The sequence below is a fragment of the Haliotis cracherodii genome, unplaced genomic scaffold (assembly GCF_022045235.1).
Source record: "Haliotis cracherodii isolate W230 unplaced genomic scaffold, xgHalCrac1.p SCAF_1, whole genome shotgun sequence".
Taxonomy (NCBI): domain Eukaryota; kingdom Metazoa; phylum Mollusca; class Gastropoda; order Lepetellida; family Haliotidae; genus Haliotis; species Haliotis cracherodii.
Window position 1 is genome coordinate 54,353,940 of NW_027266264.1, and position 13,320 is coordinate 54,367,259.

At 38.2% G+C, this 13,320-nt stretch overlaps 1 protein-coding gene across 1 annotated transcript in view; it reads right to left on the bottom strand.

The window, feature by feature from the left end:
* Positions 1-13,320, bottom strand: part of LOC139465679 (SKI family transcriptional corepressor 1 homolog-B-like) — a 33,736-nt gene that overhangs the window by 14,230 nt on the left and 6,186 nt on the right. The window lies entirely within an intron of this gene.

A 13,320-nucleotide genomic window follows, 5' to 3' on the forward strand; every position in this document is an offset into this window, starting at 1 on the left:
CGGGGTAAAATAGCCAACATTATTCAGTCCACACACTGTGACCTCCGAATCACCATTTACGACACGCATTGGGACTTAGAACCAAAACACTCAACGGAGGCAGCGGGTCAGAATTATTTTTACTATATCTTATGTACGAATTAACACTTTCAAGACAATGAAACACGCAGATGCATACATCAATATGATAAATACACTAAAAGCGTTCTCCCATTATAACCGCTTGGTCCTGGTCCGAAATATGACACAGAGGCAGGGACCACAGGCTAAACGCGGGTAATCGGAGATATTTATCCAACCATGTGTGAAGATTAGTCATTCAGATTGCAGGGGGAAAATTGTTTAAAGAAAAAGACAGATGTCTCAAATACCCTCTTGTCACGCAGTGATGCAAAAGAGACGAGGTGTTCGTGGCAGGTTACTGAAAGGAGGTCAAAAACACCGGGTGTTATATTACAACTTTACATTTGAGCGTCATAACAGCAGTGTCATTCATTCATTCATTCATTCATTCATTCATTCATTCATTTAAATACTACTCATTTTTCTTTCCTTTCATTTTCATTATTATTTGTTTCAATGTCCTGTTCATTTGTCTTCCCCTATCATCTTTCTGATTCTTAAACAGTATTTTATGTTAATTATTTATGTATTAATTTGTATATTTATTCTTCCTGTTCTGTTCCTCATTCAGTTTAATTAATTAATTTATTTACTTTTAAGCGAATACCTTTCTCCTTTGCCATTCCTTTTCATTGCCTACTTCGCAAAGAAATTTGTATGTAATGTCATTCGACTCACTGTATTTTCATTTTACTTCAAATGAGAAATATCCGGGGGCATACACACATATCATTCAGCTTGAGTTTCGCTAGCATCCTTGTAAGGCAGTAAGCAATTGAAAGCTCGTAACAGCTTCTCTGACTACAAGTGACTATTCTTTTCAATTAAATTATGCATCAAATTGAATCAATAAAAGTCATCAGTCGACGACAACAAATGAGGTGAACACTTTAAAGCTGACATGTTTATATAGTATTCCATATTCCATCAATATTAAAGAGAGATGACTTCTGTGTGGAACAATATCTTAAACCACCGCAACAAGAAGCCTAAGAACATGACGTAACGCGCAGCGCTTCTGGCTGAAGACATGAATGATTTAGCCTGAAGAATTCCCGTCCTTCATAATCAAGACATGGCAAATACTGACAGCGTCAGCTTCAGTCATGAACAAAACATTCATTAATACAATTTAAATTTATTGGCTTTACAATCAATTTGTTAAAACACGTGTCATGAAATGAATAACGTCCTGTCAAAACCAAAGAGTGCCTATTAAAAGGACAGTTCACAAAAAGGCTGTTAAACCGTAGGACCAGATCTCCGTCTCCTTTGTTGTTTATATGAATTACTAAAGATCTCCTGGTCTCGTGGGAATCAATGACAATAGAAAGATGATTATCTTTCTGTCGCGGTGAAATCTACATGTCAAAATCTCCGCACCGCATCAGGTAAACACGCACAAAGGTGTATATAATAAAATATAGAACAAAAGAAACACGTTCATATTTTTAATGTTTAAAATCAATTTTTAAAAAGCCATATTGATATCATATTGACCAGGGTGATCATATTACAGCCAAGGGTTCCCGTGTTACAAGTGGCACCTAAAGAGATGGTTTTGAATTCTTGTAGTGTTGCTAATTATTATACAAAATACATATGAATTTAATCTAATTCTTTGAATTAAAATGCGCTTGGGACACTGCATGCATCAATGGGCAAATGTCATTCTCTTCTCTACTAAGGAATATCGATCTTCGATTTTAAAATAAAAATGCAGCAAAGAAGGTTTGGGTGATCCTTGCACAGTCAGGCTGTTTAGGCTCATCACCAGCTCAGGGCCCTTGTCCCCTCTACACACAGAACAGACATCGGTCTCAACACATAGTCGATGTGCGTATCTCTTTATTATGTACAGATTAAAATAAATGCAGCAATGAGGGTTTGGGTGATCCTTGCACAGTCAGGCTGGTTAGGCTCATCGCCAGCTGAGAGCCATTGCCCCCTCTACAGACAGCAAATGGGACTTCTCTCAGGAAGTGCTGCCTTGTCGAACACACCCAATGTGAAGACTCCCCAACACTGCAGCCTTCTGCATTACCCAGACTGTCAAAAGGGCTATATTCCTGGCAGCAAACCCTTGTACTCCCCCAATGTCTGTCAACAGATTGGTAAGTACCAAACCTAAGGCACAAAGAACAATGGGGAGTCGGACAACTTAGTACTTTGGATGCAAGTGTGACATTTCGAAAGCGAGGTCCGCATATTTGCCATGTTTTTCCTGAATCTTGCAAATCACATGAGTGTCAAAAGGGGCAGAAAATGCAATCATAACTGATTTCATTGGATTTCTGAAAAAGGACAAGATCATGTTTGTTGGCCTGGATACGTCTGAGGCTGTTTTGGGTGCCTTTTCCAAAGAATCACAAATGACGGTATTGAGTGGGAAGAAACTGATCCTGAACAGCAAACAGAAAGCCTTCTGTTTCACTTTTCAGGCCAAGGGAATGACTCTGTGGGGTTGCCGATCCTCTCAACCCACTGCATATGAACTCGATGCAGTGGTTGTTCAGATAGCCTCTCCTTGAAAAAGTCGGGCGATTTGATATGGCACCTGGCTTGGTTGACACTCATTCCTGTACCTCCCGCAGTATAAAAAACCCAACATACTTCACAAGAGGAACATCAGACAAATAAATGTGTGCAAAAGTACACAATACAATTCTATCACGAAGAGTTTCCACGTTCATCAAACCACCACCTCCCATTATAATTGGTAAATATGAGCAATTGAGGGAGGAGCGAAGGTGGTGGGATCTGTTGTCTGACATCATTCTTCGTGTAAGGGTATCAATACCCTGAATTTCTCATTTCGTCCAATCAAGAACACAAAAAGAATACGAAAGGATTTGTGAAAACCTTATAATTTCAATATGTCAAAATGGAGCATTTAAAGAAATGGATGTATAACGCACATTTTGGTATTGGTAATTTTCAACGTTCAGCAACCTTCCATAATGGTGGCACTACATTTAGGCCATAGCTAAGTGTCGACGTAATTTATGTTCAGTTTTACCGTACCCCCGTTGAATGTAATCACCTCTATTTCAAGTACATGACCTATTCTGATCCAAATCACTACACAGCTTCATGGTCGGTTGATACTTCAAATAACAGTTCGAACTTCACAACGAAGTCCAGGAGCCCTTCCTTACGCAGCGGCCACGTAAAGTATGGAAGCTGTTTGGCGTCATGCAGAGGGAGCATGGTGGCCTGCAGTGCGACTCGCATGATTTGCTGTGTTGTGTTATATGTGTTTCATCTTCTCCAGGTTAACACTTACTAATAAATTGCACTGAATATTATTGTTAAGGGTGACAGGGTGATATGTGTGCTTGTGGGTGCGTGCGTGCGTGCGTGTGTGTGTGTGTGTGTGTGTGTGTGTGTGTGTGTGTGTGTGTGAGACCCACACTCTATCATTTAGACCAAGGAGGCGGTCTACACGTTGATATTACACGACCCAAGTGGGATTAATGCATTTTTGCGTTTAAAATATATGTTTGATAGCTATGTTATTTAGTACTTAATTAATACATCTTGACCTCAATTGTCATTCATTCGGAATCACTCGATATAATTCTCAACAGTTAGCCGATTTAGATAGAAAAATTAAGTGCTCTGTTACCAAAGAAATATCTTACAAACGGAATAGCTGTTTCAACTTCCAAGATGGAAATGGATTGTTCAAAATAAATTGTTTATTTCCTGCAATAAATGTGCAATTTCGACAAATATGTTCCTCAGTCTACCGCATGTATAAAATGATTTACTCACGAGAACGTCATCGCCAAAAAATACGCCTATTCTGATGAAACATTCAAGAAACAATTCGGTTGTGGCCATAGCATTTAGCTATTTAAAAGCGTTTAATATTGGAAAATGTATTCAATTATCGGCCCGTCATTGAAAGTGCTTTATAAAAAAAACGACTGTTCAAAAAGCATCAAAGATAATATGCCTCTAAACTTATCTGTCTAACCCACCACTGAAAAAAAGGTCAGAACTGCTTCAACAAAATATATTTATCATACTATCGATACCACACCTTAATATAAGTAAAAGGTTTGACATTTTACTTTACAAATGATATCAAAGTGATAGCTTTATTCAATTAGTCATTACAGGCTCATATTACTTTACTGAACTCAAAAGTCCAAACACTATGGACTGGCTACTAAGCTCCCTCTGCTCCATGTGTCAGTGTCATGGGACGAGTGTAACATGCGCAGTAGGTTTACTGAAGCGAGTTGCTATCAGCAAAGGGATACTGTAATCTCCCGGTCTAATTACCACCTCCACCGTTCAAGCAAGAATAGTATCTTTGATAGTCTTTCTTAACTCTGATATTGCATTACTGAGTTGGTCATCAACCAGGTTGGTTAAGTCCCCCGAGAGGGCCGAGGCAGTTTCACCAGTTACAATCTTCACTTTTTATCTAGGCTGGTTTCCTTTGCAGGCAATAACTTATATCAATGGTTTTAAACTTTTATAATAAACATTATATTACCTGATGTATTGGATATCTGGTCTTTCTGAACTAGATGTTGTATCTTACTGTATGTATATTGATTTTAAAATGATTTTGTGACGATGATAGGAAGAAGGTGTATATGTTTTAGTTTATCATGTATTTGAACACTGAAGTTAAGTTCGCTGTTTTATTTGTTTGAAGGATATAGCCTTAGATTTCGATATAGATGCCAATGCCGATGTTTGATACCATATGTACTTTTATGCCTACGGTAATGCATCTTACTGTATGTATATTGATTTAAAAATGATATTGAAACGATGATGGGAAGAAGGTGTATATGTTTTAGTTTATCATATATTTGAACACTGAAATTAAGTTCGCTGTTTGATTTGTTTGAAGGATATAGCCTTAGATTTCGATATAGATGTCAATGCTGATGTTTGATACCATATGTACTTTATGCCTATGGTGATTGAGAAACTTTCGTTTCAGGTTTGCAGGTTTGTGGATTTTAAACACCAGGGTTTCTGTGTAATTGATAAGTAACATATGAGACTACTTTTATGGAAAAAATGACGGGCAAAAGAAAGAATACACTCGAAAATTGGATTTTACCCCAAAATTGCAAACTTTATGAAAACGTTCCAAGGCTGAAAAGTCACAGAAACGATCAAAGTTGTTAGATTCAAATGTATAGTAAGATCATTGTTCCGATTGTTTTTGTTGTTGTTGTTTAAAGCCGTACTAAGTAATATTCCAGCTATATGACGGCGGTCGGTAAATAATCGAGTCTGGACCCGGGTCAGTGATTAACATCATGAGCATCAATCCAGGTAAGCGGGACACGATGACATGCATCAACCAAGTCAGCAAGCCTGACCAGCCGATCCCGTTAGCCGCCTCTTACGACAAGCATAGTCCCCTTTTACAGCAAGAATGGGTTGCTGAAGACCTATTCTACCACGGATCTTCTCGGGTCTTATTCCGATTGCGATGGTTTCTGCCAACATGTAACGTGAAGACATCATTTTGATAAATATTAACTTATAAATACACACACATGGAAAAATAACTGATCTTTTTATTTATCAAAATAGTTTATCATGTGATTTTTGAGAATCACATAAGTCAATACTGACCTCTTTTCGAAAATGTGTACCGGTTTTTAACTTGGTTGAGACATATATAACTTTTGTAAATTAAATCAAACTCTGACTTGCAATCTCTGCGTTCTGCACACATGTTACGGTGGATGTCTGGTTATTTTACTGACATACTGAAGTTTGAAAGTGAGTGAGTGATTTGGGTTTAACGCCGCTTTGATAATCAGCCCAATTTTTGCAGAGCGTGTGGGTGAAAAACCGGAAGATATGCATGTCTCAGACGTTTACCACTTAGGTGATACCCATGTGCACGGGTATAATCAGGTTGCCACAATTATAGGTTACTGGCGTGCCTAAGGACGCAACCCTGCACAGAGAATTGCGGCGCCTTAGGCAACTGCCCCCTGAAAGGGAAGTAGCACCAGGCGTGTCTTTCTGGATGAATTTCGAAACGCATCAGAACTCATATATAGCCTTGCCTGTCTGACACAGCTGTGATGTTGACCGAATGAAATCAATAACGCCCATATCATCAATAAAGTATTATAATTGTTTTGTAATCAATCACATGATCAGAGTTATCTTTGTCTATTAAATACCAGCTATTTAAGTCAAAGTATTAGTCTCTTCGATGTGTCTTTATCATCTTTTTGAAAACAGCTTGTTAATTAACTTTTGAAAGGAAAGACACAAATATATTACACAAAACAGAACACGGATTGTCATTTAAAACAAGAAAGGAGACGAATGGACAATGCTTTCTAGAAAATGGTCAAATGTAACATGTATGTTATATGTATGATTCAAACTTTCTTAAGAAAGTACAAATTCTAGTTCTTTTTGGGGTGTGGTCCAATCTGGGCGTCAAACCCACACTCTCAGAGTGAGGCACCTAACCACAAATTCAGCGACCCAACCCGCTCTGCCACTGAAGCTTCGACACAAATGCAAGTCCGACAACAGGTAGTCGAAATCATGAACGCTGTGTACCCCTCTGAAAAGAGAAAATTGGCGCAGCTCCCATGGCCGAAAACTATAAGTAGACAGTGCCATTTCGAAAGGGGTCAAATGTAACACATCTTACACCAAAAAGCACTAGAATTTGTAATTTACTGAGAAATTGTAATCCCCAAAATAGTATATGTTGCAGTAAAGACATGTTGCTGTGAGCACGGGATAAAAATACTATTGGCAAAATCATGCAGATTCTGTACTCAAAGACAATTGCAACAACACCTATTATCTGTGATTCTTAGTGTTAATAATTATACTGTGATTATTCATAATAAAGATATAACTCAAAATACTTAGAGATCTCAAATGACATTGTGTTTATTGTTTTTTTTCGAAGATAGAACCCATAGCCTTTCTTAATATTTACACCTTTTAAAAATTCTAATTCAAACAACACAGTATACTTATAATTGTAATTATCAATGCATTGATAAGGCCACAGTTCATTTTGTTTTTGAGTATATTGCAACTGAACTGGCAAGATAGGATGGTCATTTTTGCTATTGAATGAATAAATACATACATTGTCATTGTCTACCCATGAAACGTTTACAAATAATATGTTTTTACGTCACATACTTTCATGTGTCTTGTCCTGGTATGAATATAATTTATTGAATCAATTAAAATTGCAGAAACATTTGAATGTCACTGCGCATGAAATGTAGCTGCACGTGCTTCCAAGTTTAGCTGTCGTGAGAGAATCCGAAGTATTATCTTCTTGCAGACATCCAAACCTATGGGTAAGTGCCGCTTAGTATCGTGATTAACGACAAACGTTTTGCAGGTTGGCAACCGACCGCGACAGTTCGCAGGGTTTGCATGAATTCGGGGGAAAGGTTTACAGATCAAACATAAATTGTTAACTCGCAATATTAAAATTTGAATGATTAAGTGTTATGATTTAGACTACAATCATGCGGCTACTAAACTGACAAAATATTGCACGGAAGATAAAGTAACTAGTCTTTGTCTCCTTTCTTCATTTCGTAAAATGAAGGGCGGTTTATATCCGTAGAAACAAACGAAACAAATTAGACTTCATACATTTAGTTGTGCAGAGAGCTAAATAGATATATATATTTTCGTTAAAAACTGGATGTTAACTGGGATTAAACTTAACTTAATAGAAAACCGTTAATACGGATAATAGATCGGGCAGATTAAAAAAGATATGTCCGGATAAACGAATCATTGTCAGTGTTCCCAGCAGAAATCTTCTGAAGGATGAGTTTCTCTATTAAAGTGAGTAAGTGAGTGAGTGAGGGAGGGAGGTTTTATATATTCCAGCAATATGACGGCAGGGGACACAAGCTGTATTAGAGAGTCCGGACTATCGAGGTACCATTGTATGTAACTATTCTTGTTAAGGATATACATACACTCATTAGACAGGGCTCGTCATCAGTTATCTATGTTGAGGGGTTCAATACATATCCACCAGCTGAACGTGTAAATCTAGTTCCAAGAAGGAATTATATTAATCATGTACTTATTTCCCATGTCTTTAAGAGGGGTATCATTTAACACTAGTACTGCTCCTTTTAAGGGGTGTGAGGGGTGTCAAATGGCACCAGTACTGTTACGCGCCTATGTTCCCTTTAAGGGATCTGAGAGGTATCAAATGACACTAGAACATATGTCCGACAGAGTGGTGTGAGAGGTATCATGTGACACTAGTTCTGTTACAATCCTATATCCTAAAGTGGGATGTGAGGGGTATCAAATCAAACTAGTACTGTTACAGACCTATTTCCTAAGAATGGCGTTAGAGGTATCATGTGACACTAGTTACAATCCTATTTCCCTAAGAGGGATGTGAGGGATGTCAAATCGCGTTTACCATTTCATGATCATAGTACATGCTGCCCATTTTACCTTTTCATGATCATAGTACATGCTGCCCATTTTACCATTTCATGATCATAGTACATGCTGCCCATTTTACCATTTCATGATCATAGTACATGCTGCCCATTTTACCTTTTCATGATCATTGTACATGCTGCCCATTTTACCATTTCATGATCATTGTACATGCTGCCCATTTTACCATTTCATGATCATTGTACATGCTGCCCATTTTACCATTTCATGATCATAGTACATGCTGCCCATTTTACCATTTCATGATCATTGTACATGCTGCCCATTTTACCTTTTCATGATCATTGTACATGCTGCCCATTTTACCATTTCATGATCATTGTACATGCTGCCCATTTTACCATTTCATGATCATTGTACATGCTGCCCATTTTACCATTTCATGATCATTGTACATGCTGCCCATTTTACCATTTCATGATCATTGTACATGCTGCCACATTTACCATTTCATATCACTGTACATGCTGCCCATTTTACCATTTCATGATCATTGTACATGCTGCCCATTTTACCATTTCATGATCATTGTACATGCTGCCCATTTTACCTTTTCATGATCATTGTACATGCTGCCCATTTTACCATTTCATGATCATTGTACATGCTGCCCATTTTACCATTTCATGATCATTGTACATGCTGCCACATTTACCATTTCATATCACTGTACATGCTGCCCATTTTACCATTTCATGATCATTGTACATGCTGCCCATTTTACCATTTCATGATCATTGTACATGCTGCCCATTTTACCATTTCATGATCATTGTACATGCTGCCACATTTTACCATTTCATGATCATAGTACATGCTGCCCATTTTACCTTTTCATGATCATTGTACATGCTGCCCATTTTACCATTTCATGATCATTGTACATGCTGCCCATTTTACCATTTCATGATCATTGTACATGCTGCCACATTTACCATTTCATATCACTGTACATGCTGCCCATTTTACCATTTCATGATCATTGTACATGCTGCCCATTTTACCATTTCATGATCATTGTACATGCTGCCCATTTTACCATTTCATGATCATTGTACATGCTGCCCATTTTACCATTTCATGATCATTGTACATGCTGCCCATTTTACCATTTCATGATCATTGTACATGCTGCCACATTTACCATTTCATATCACTGTACATGCTGCCCATTTTACCATTTCATGATCATTGTACATGCTGCCCATTTTACCATTTCATGATCATTGTACATGCTGCCCATTTTACCATTTCATGATCATTGTACATGCTGCCCATTTTACCATTTCATGATCATTGTACATGCTGCCCATTTTACCATTTCATGATCATTGTACATGCTGCCACATTTACCATTTCATATCACTGTACATGCTACGGTGTTTACCATTTCTTGATCATAGTGCATGCTGCCGCGTATATCATTTCATTATCACAGTACAAAGTGCCACGTTTACCATTTCATATCGCCGTGAATGCTACGGCGTTTACCATTTCATATCACCGTGCATTCTACGGCGTTTACCATTTTCTGATCACAGTGCATGCTGCCAAGTTTACCATTTCCTGATCACAGTACATGCATCTACGTTTAACACGTTCACAATCACAATACATATATTCCAGTTTACTATATTCATCATAAAAATACATATTTCTAAAGTTTGTTTTCACCTTGATGATAAACGTGATCAAACTACAAGTATATATGTACGCTCTTCTCCACGAAAGTTGGTTAAAATGTGTTTTTTTATCGTAATACTGGGACCTGTATACACTAGCCAGGTTTGATCTCAAGTGAATGTGCGTCATCTGACGACTGTTGTTCACCGAAACACAAAATCAGGAATGGCGTTTTACAAAAAAAATAACAAAGTCATTATTTTACTCTTCTTAGAATTTCTTTGTCAAATTTGCATCGTGACCTGGCTGATGACAGGGAGAAATGCCAAGTGTGAGTTGGCGACTTTAATTTCCGTACGTGTAGTAATTGTGAACATTTTCATCCTTAAAAACACATTTTCATCCTTACTTTTCATGGTAAAAAGAAAACATAAATTAATACTCCATACAGGTACGAAATGTGACAGTAACCTGCATTGGTGTTTCAGTAAATAGAAACATCAATTTTAATATAGCTATCAATATCAGGATTTTGCTGAAAAATTGAAAAATGCCTTTGTCATTTCTATTTCTGGCATTTCCTTAAGGCTCCATAAAGAAACTATTTTAACACACATGTACTGTGTCCATAGAATAAAAGAAAATATTTGTCTCATGACCACTCTATTCTAACGCGCTATCATAGCATAGCTGTGGGGAAGGACTAATTAGAGAAAATGAAAATTAATGTTCATTGTTTCATTAAGGTCGTATTTCAAGTCCGTTCATATTACATTATTTCGTGTCACAATAGTTCCTTTTATAACGTTTCGAATACAATAGTTCGACTTACGATGATGTGGTTATGCGTATAAAGATGTTATCACTTTATCAGTTTTATCCAAGTAAAGAAAGTAATCTTCGTTGCTAAACGTTTCCATGCGGTGTGTTAGTTAACATTAGAGCCAACATCTACATGTATCCCTGTAGCACAGAACTCACTTTACCCAACCCTTTCATTCTGAACCACGTCTGCAGGTTAATAGTTGCAATTGTCGCTATGACAACCTTAACATCCACACTAGTAATAACATACTCTGTGATTTATGAAATGAAACTAACTATGTTTTCAAGGGAAGAACGCGTTCTATAGCCCTTTTATGAATTAAAGTGTTTTCTTGGGTCCGTTGTACTGTTTTCAGTGAGGTATAAGGAAACGCTATGCATAATTGATGTACTGCACTATTGTCAGATAGAAATCCTTCGTGCATACAAATGAGGCTAAATCAAGCTGCTTGTCATCTGGTTATACGACTGTTGGGCAAGTAAAGGTTATTCGAAGTTAATTTTTGTTTACGACTTGCATAGAACATGTCATCGAACCAATGGTCCGTTGAACACCACAGATCGTTTATCAGAGATACAAGTGACGGCTTGAAACTTGACAGAAATACACAAAGTACCCTAGAGACGCAGGTACTGAGAAACATGTACATCTGGTGTTGAGTTATATGGGACTCAGCTAGTATGAAACAGGTACATGTATGGAGAGACAGGTAAAATACAGGGTGGAAATGGAGAGTCAGGTAACATAGAGGGTGGAAATGGAGACACAGGTAACATAGAGGGTGGAAATGGAGAGACAGGTGACATAGAGGGTGGAAATGGAGAGACAGGTGACATAGAGGGTGGAAATGGAGAGACAGGTGACATAGAGGGTGGAAATGGAGAGACAGGTGACATAGAGGCTGGATATGGAGAGACAGGTGACATAGAGGATGGAAATGGAGAGACAGGTGACATAGAGGATGGAAATGGAGAGACAGGTGACATAGAGGGTGGAAATGGAAAGACAGGTGACATAGAGGGTGGAAATGGAGAGACAGGTGACATAGAGGGTGGAAATGGAGAGACAGGTGACATAGAGGGTGGAAATGGAGAGACAGGTGACATAGAGGATGGAAATGGAGAGACAGGTGACATAAAGGGTGGAAATGGAAAGACAGGTGACATAGAGGGTGGAAAAGAAGAGACAGGTGACATAGAGGGTGGAAATGGAGAGACAGGTGACATAGAGGGTGGAAATGGAGAGACAGGTGACATAGAGGATGGAAATGGAGAGACAGGTGACATAGAGGGTGGAAATGGAAAGACAGGTGACATAGAGGGTGGAAAAGAAGAGACAGGTGACATAGAGGGTGGAAATGGAGAGACAGGTGACATAGAGGGTGGAAATGGAGAGACAGGTGGCATAGAGGGTGGAAATGGAGAGACAGGTGACATAGAGGGTAGAAATTGAGACACAGGTAACATAGAGGGTGGAAATGGAGAGACAGGTGACATAGAGATGGAAATGGAGAGACAGGTGACATAGAGGGTGGAAATGGAGAGACAGGTGACATAGAGGGTGGAAATGGAGACACGGGTAACATAGAGGGTGGAAATGGAGAGACAGGTGACATAGAGGGTGGAAAAGGAGAGACAGGTGACATAGAGGGTGGAAATGGAGAGACAGGTGACATAGAGGGTGGAAAAGGAGAGACAGGTTACATAGAGGGAGCAATAATTTACATTGGATTGAATGGTACAAAACATCCGACACACTTTATTTCGCCGCAAATAGTTGTAATATCACTGATGCGACGTAAAATAATATTTATTCTTTCTCCCTAAATATATATACCAGAGAAGGCCTTCAGTAGTGGCAGTATCATATTAAAGCAACAGAATAAAGTGATACAGGGCTGACATAATCTATTCACAACAATCTTACAAAAATAAAACAAATAAACACAAAGATGAGATGTTCAGATAACCACACGGAAAAGCAACAACATACTGATTTAACAGTAAAATACCTTACTCTACCGAGTACGTATCTGGGTGTAAATGCTAACGGTATATTAATTGACCATGATATTTGTTATGTGCTATCAAGTTTGAACAAATAACCACTCCCTCTGCTCATTCACAATTCTACATTTGTAAGAAATGTCAAATGTTAGAGTGAGTGAGTATTCTTTTACGCCGCTTTTAGCAATATTCCAGCAATATGACGGCGGGGAACACCAGAAATGGGCTTCACAAATTGTACCCATGTGGGGAATAGAAAAC